Below are 6,264 nucleotides of genomic sequence, written 5' to 3' on the forward strand. Positions count from 1 at the left end.
ACATCCTATACTGGTCGTGGAAACAAACATATATTACAGCTGGGGTATTTAATACAGTGTGTAAGTTAACCTCGTTTTTAGAATCTCTTGAGAAATCTGAAATTCTATCCAAGAAAGGGAGGGGTGATTCAGGACAACACATTTAGAACACGGAACGTATCACTTTTTATAGACGACTGCATCGTCAATTTATTCAAGAGAAATCTCAGGCAACACTAACGAAATCATGCAATGAATATATAAACAGCGTTAGTGTATCTCGGGGATAAACACAACACGAAGTTTCAGTACAAGCAGAAATACTGCAAATGGGTAGATACAGGGTGACAATTATTGAACTTTATGGAAAATCAAACGTAAATTAGTTACAAACTACGGCGTGCACTCAGCATATTCAACATTTAAACGTCTCTACATATATTCGGATTTAGGTTATGATATGTTCGATACGTCTGCGACCATCGGCGATGATATAGCACAGACGAATATCAAATTCTGCACGACCCGCTGAAGTGTCGGACCATTGATGCTTCCGATGACCTCCTGAATGGCCGTTTTCAGCTCAGCAATGGTTTTGGGATTATTGCTGTACACCTTGTCTCTAATATAGCCCCACAAAAAGTAGTCGCATGTGTTCAGATCCGGAGAGTATGGCGGCCAATTGAAAGGCATGCCAGTGGCCTCTAGGTATCCCAGAGAAAGACGGTAGTCTGCATGGTGCTCCTCCAGGACATCAAACACTCTCCTGCTTCGATTGGGTCGAGCTCCGACTTGCATGAACCACGTCTTTTCGAAATCAGGGTCACTTTGGATAATGGGAATGAAATCGTCTTCAGAAACCTTCACGTGCCACCGAGAAATCTCGCACCGATTATTCCGTGACTGGACATAGCACACCACACCGTCACCAGTTGAAGGTCAAGAGACTTCTCGATAGCGAAATGAGGATTGCGTCCCCCAAATGCGCCAATTTTGCTTATTGACGAACCGATCCAAATGAAAGTGGGCTTCGTCGATAAACCAAACCATGCTTGCACATGCTGATTCCCATCATGTCCCGCGGTCAACCGTGCAGGTCGAACGTCCTAACGCAAATCGTTCAGACGTTATGACGATTTTGTTTCATGTAGTTCAATAATTGTCACCCTGTGTATGATAGAACGGGTACACAGATGATAGAAATAATCTAGAAAGCCTGCTTAGAAAGTTTCAAGATACAAAAGTAACGAAAGAATCTAGGCATATACTGCAGCCCCCAATGTATCAGTTACATAGTGACCACGAAGACAAGATTAGACTAATTTACAGCACCACAGAAGCATTTAAGGGATCATTCTTCCCGCGCTCGGCACGTGAAGGGGATGGAAAGAAACTCTGATCTGTGATTTTTGTTAGTTGATATCCATAATGGGATACGAATGCAAGACAAAGAAGACAAAGTGAGCATCTACGCAATCCGTTGCGTTGTACGATTGTTGCTTAGCAATATATTCCAGTCAGTTCCCTTACACGCTGTTTCTGGCGATAATAATGTCACCACGATGGACGCAGAACTTTTTTTTCTAATAATACCATCAGGTAATTTTGTGTAACATCATCTGTGTTGATGTAGTTACTCTGCATTGCCGTATTCCAATGTACACTCAAAAATTGATTCTCTGTACTAATCTCTCGTCCTTCGGCTCTGCAAATGTCTTGTAAATGATGTAGTAGGCAATTTCGCCAACTGAGTGTTGAACAATGTCGTGAGGGCCGTTACTCCATACTACAGAGCGATAGCTTCGCTGTCTTTATCTGCGTCAAACAGGAAGTTTTCCATGAAGACATTGTTGGCTGGTAGCTGTGTGACGACGGAAAACGTGGCCTCATGTCTTGAAGTGTGTTCCTTCAGTATTCCCGAAAGCAAGAATGGAGTGCATCTGGTGAAACGGTAAGTCGTTACCTCTTTCGTGGTGTAGTAGTTTCCCTGAGTATCTTGAGAAACGTTGTGTCATCGAACCCTTCTCACTCCCTCTCGTCTTTCACAATGTCTGTGGCTCTGGAGTGTAAGGAACAGAATAACATGCAAGAGCAGCATCATTCATACTTCTATACAAATAATTTATTTTGAATCACATTACAATTAACAACTAACATTCCCACTGGACTAGAAAGCAGCTTTAAACAGTAAAAATTGTTTTCTTTGCTGAGACAATGAAATTTCGACTACAGGTGATGATGACGATGAGGTTCCCCACTCCGAGGAGCGTAGGGTACGATGCGGGGGACCCGCACCGCCGACTACGCAAGGTCCTAGCGGAGGTGGTTTGCCATTGCCTTCCTCCGACCGTAATGGGGATGAATGATAATGATGAAGACAACACAACAACACTCACTCATCTCGAGGCAGGGAAAACTCCCGCCGGGAATGGAAGCCGGGACCCAGTGCGCAGGATGCGAGAACGCTACTGCAAGACCAGGAACTGCCGACTGACTACAGGTATCCAGCCTCAACATAATTAATAACAGTGTACTCAGTCAGCCATTTTAAATAATCAAAGGTTTTTTCCACAGTAAATAGTGATTCTATCCCACAAAAATAAATGACAAATCTTATACACAATATTGGATTTCAGATAGTTAACACAAGTTATCCCAGAACAATAATAGTGATAAATCTGCATTTAAACAACTGGGCTCAAATAAATAATAATTTCACCCCACACAATAACAATGACAAAACGTTACGCAAAAGTAGGTTTTAAAAAGCTAGAAATTTTTACCCCAGAAAAATAACAATAAAGCTGCACATTAACAGCAGGAGCTCAAATAATTGACAAGTAATTGACATCACGCCGAATTTAGGCTTTTCCCATACGGTACCGTCTGAACATTGACTGTGGCTCATCCTCTAGGGTTCTTAACCAAGCGTACGCCTTTTACTGACTGTGCTAAAGTGATATTCTTACTCGAATTCATTGGACTCTATGTTTATAATGAGAAATTTTGGAAGATGCTGTTGTTTTCTTCCACTATTTACGCAATTTGTGTACTAAATATTCAAGTCATAACTTATCTAAGTCAGAGTATTTGCTTTGCTTGAAAAATATTCAAGATTTAACTTTGCTGAAGCCTGTGTGTTTTGTACTTCCTGCTGTCAGAGCAGAGTGTTTAAGTTTAATAAACGTTTTCAAACATATTCTACCTGGGTGTGTTTTCCTTGTCCCGTCTTCGGCGCATACTTTCGCTTTGAGACTCAAAAATATAAAAAGCATTTAATTTTTTTTCAAAAGATTAACGTTTATCATCACAGTAAGGAACGAATACAAGAGGAAATTAGCCAGAAGTAAACAATCAATTGTTTTAAGAAGATGGTTTTACTTTGAAAGCACTAGGACATACAGTTTTCAACAACCTACCATTTCATGGGATGTATCTGAATGCAGTTTCGAAATTTTCCTAGACACTATTCCACATCTCGAAACTTCCATGAACTCATAATGCCTAAAACAAGTTTTTGTCTTAAATAACAAGCAAAGATGGACCTAAAATTTGATAATTTTTTGTCAGAAATACATACTGCCTCAGTGATTTCATTTCGAAACTACTCTTAAAAGCATTAGTGCAAATCAAATTACGTTACAATAACTTAAGCTAGACTTCCATTGACTGCCAATTATCCTCTCAATTGGCCACTATTAAAAAACACTTCACATGTCACACTCACGTAGCACTATCTCCGCACCAACTGTCGCTTTTAACGCTGAAAGTGACTGATACGATGTACTAAATTCGTAGGACCACCTCAGTGTACTACTAGATGTCTATCTCTTGCAATATCATTGGAGGTTTCATGCAGAAGGCACTGATACTTCAATAATAATAATAATAATAATAATAATAATAATGATATGGTGGTTTCAGGCAGGAATCGCTGGTTTCAAAGGTTAATACATTTCAGTCTGTATACATTATTGAATTAGCTTATTAGCATGTCTAAGCAATGCAGCGACATTTTAAGGAACTACAAACTATTTCCTATCAGAGTCAACAAAGCAGAAATAAGAAACCATATCGAATGATGTGAACACATTCAACTGGTGTTAGCGTGGACAAAAACGGATTTGTTGGAAAGGCTCTGGAAAAGTTCAGTGCTTCTCTTAGGGAAATCTTGGCAAGATACTACTGTGATCAATTCTATGATATTGACACAGTTTTCGGACGACTCATTAAGTACGCATAACAGCAGAAATAGGATTCCGAGATGCTCTTCTAGAATCGCAATAGGTCAGTACAGACTATGTAGAAGTTTAACAGAGATGCTCGTGGAATCTAAATGGGTATCTTTGGGAGAAACGCCACCTTGTACTTGAGCCAACGTTTAGAGTAAATTTAAAGTACCTTTATTTTGGGAAGACTGTGCAACCATGGACCAAACATCTGAACTGTCTTCCCAAGCCCAGCGTGTTAAACAGACGTTCTAGATAAATATGAACCTGACTCGGTAATGCAGCTAATATTAGGTGCAATTAGAAATCCTGCTGTCACGTAACTAGAATTGATGAATTAATAACAGTGAAATGACGGGAAGTAAAGCTGTGAGGACGGGGAATGAGTCGTGCTTGGGTAGCTCAGTTGGTAGAGCACTTGCCCGTGGAAGGCAAAGGTCCCGAGTTCGAGTCTCGGTCCGACACACAGTTTTAATCCGCCAGGAAGTTTCAGTAAAAGTGAGAGTTTGGGATCTATTCTAGAATAACAAAACTGGTATTCCCTTTCTCATTCTATACATAGTTTATCAACTGTGCTTCCAGGGTTCAAGTGATACACAACAAGCATGTTCAACAAAATATTTAACTCTTGGACATATTGAATTCGCGATTATTAAAATCGTTATCTCTACACGTGACAAATTTTATCACAAGAAAGAATGATTAAAAATCTTCATCAGCTAACTTACGTCTATGATGACATAGCTGGTCAATGCACTGAGTTAGTGGAGAATAATTCTACTTTTTAAACCAATGAAAATCTCTCATGCACTCAATGTGAAGGTAGGTTAGTATCCTTGCTTTTGATATTCAATGGTCAAAGCGTACACAAGTTGTAGTGCGCAAAATCTCGACTCAACATTTACTGTGGCCTAATGCGCGATGGTACTTTACCAAGCAGGATCTGCAAGGGCATTGTCTCCATGCTGGATCTGAAACACTAATTCCCTACTCTGGCCTTGACTGAATTCACTCTGTCTGAATCTTCCTGCGTTCCATAGAATATTAATTTTTCCCTAGTCGAAAAATAATGGCTATTGCACACTCGCTAAGGGTTGGAGGGACGTGCACAATTTCTTTCTCCGCAAAAATTCCCGCAGGAATAATTAACTACCTCTTTACTACCTGTGAAGTATATCATCCACACTTCGCAGAAGCAAAGCTCTCAATGCCCACGATATTTTGCACACACTTGTGCGGACCGCCACAAGACGAGAGAGATTCTTAGCAATTTTAGTTCTCAAAATGCTTTCATTAACGGGAATCTGCCCACCGAGTTGCGTCTGTGTCGACCAGTGTGGCTTCAGCCAATCACCATCTCGTGGTAGCTGAATTTTATTTTTCTTGCGAGGTTGCCACCTAGCCCTGTTAAAGCCATCCAGCGACTTACTGTCGGTCCCAGCTGTATTTACAATGAAAGGAATAATGTGTTGTTCTGGGCTTATCACTTTCTGTGCTGAAGCTCGCCATTCTCTTGTTAAGTGGGTTTTCCAATGCCATTAACTACCTGCTTGGTTCGTCTTCAAAATGTGTTTCACTTTAACTTACTTATGCATTCCCCTGTCCTTATATTGGTATATATTGTTTTGTTCGTTTTCAGTACATGAGATTACTGCTATTGCTTTTTGTTGATATAATATGATTATTATTTTCTGAGGATATCGTACTGTATCATACTGTCATTATGGATCAAGCTTATGTAAGGTCTGTAAAATCTGGATGCCTTACACATGCCGTCCCTTCCGAATTAATTTTGTGCCACTGTGATCAGTGGTCGAGACATAGCTCATTGCAGTGCAAAATTATAAATTCAATTAATTTTAATCATTGTCTAGCTTCTTGTCTGACTTGTGTTATATGTTATCGTTCTAATATTCCATTTTGATTTGACATGTATTGCTTTACACAGCATTTTGTATTTAGATGATTATTATATGGATTTACAGACCATTATAGTAATTCTTTGACTAACCTTACAACATTTTTCTCTTGAGTACTTCTGATTAACTTCTATTGA

General features: G+C 39.7%; 1 non-coding gene across 1 annotated transcript; it reads left to right on the forward strand.

Moving 5' to 3' along the window:
- Window positions 1–4,599: 4,599 nt before the first annotated feature.
- On the forward strand, window positions 4,600–4,674 carry Trnap-ugg (transfer RNA proline (anticodon UGG)). Its single transcript has one exon. It is a non-coding gene; the product is annotated as a tRNA-Pro (tRNA).
- Window positions 4,675–6,264: the final 1,590 nt, after the last annotated feature.

Source organism: Schistocerca nitens, chromosome 1 (assembly GCF_023898315.1).
Source record: "Schistocerca nitens isolate TAMUIC-IGC-003100 chromosome 1, iqSchNite1.1, whole genome shotgun sequence".
NCBI classification, from domain to species: domain Eukaryota; kingdom Metazoa; phylum Arthropoda; class Insecta; order Orthoptera; family Acrididae; genus Schistocerca; species Schistocerca nitens.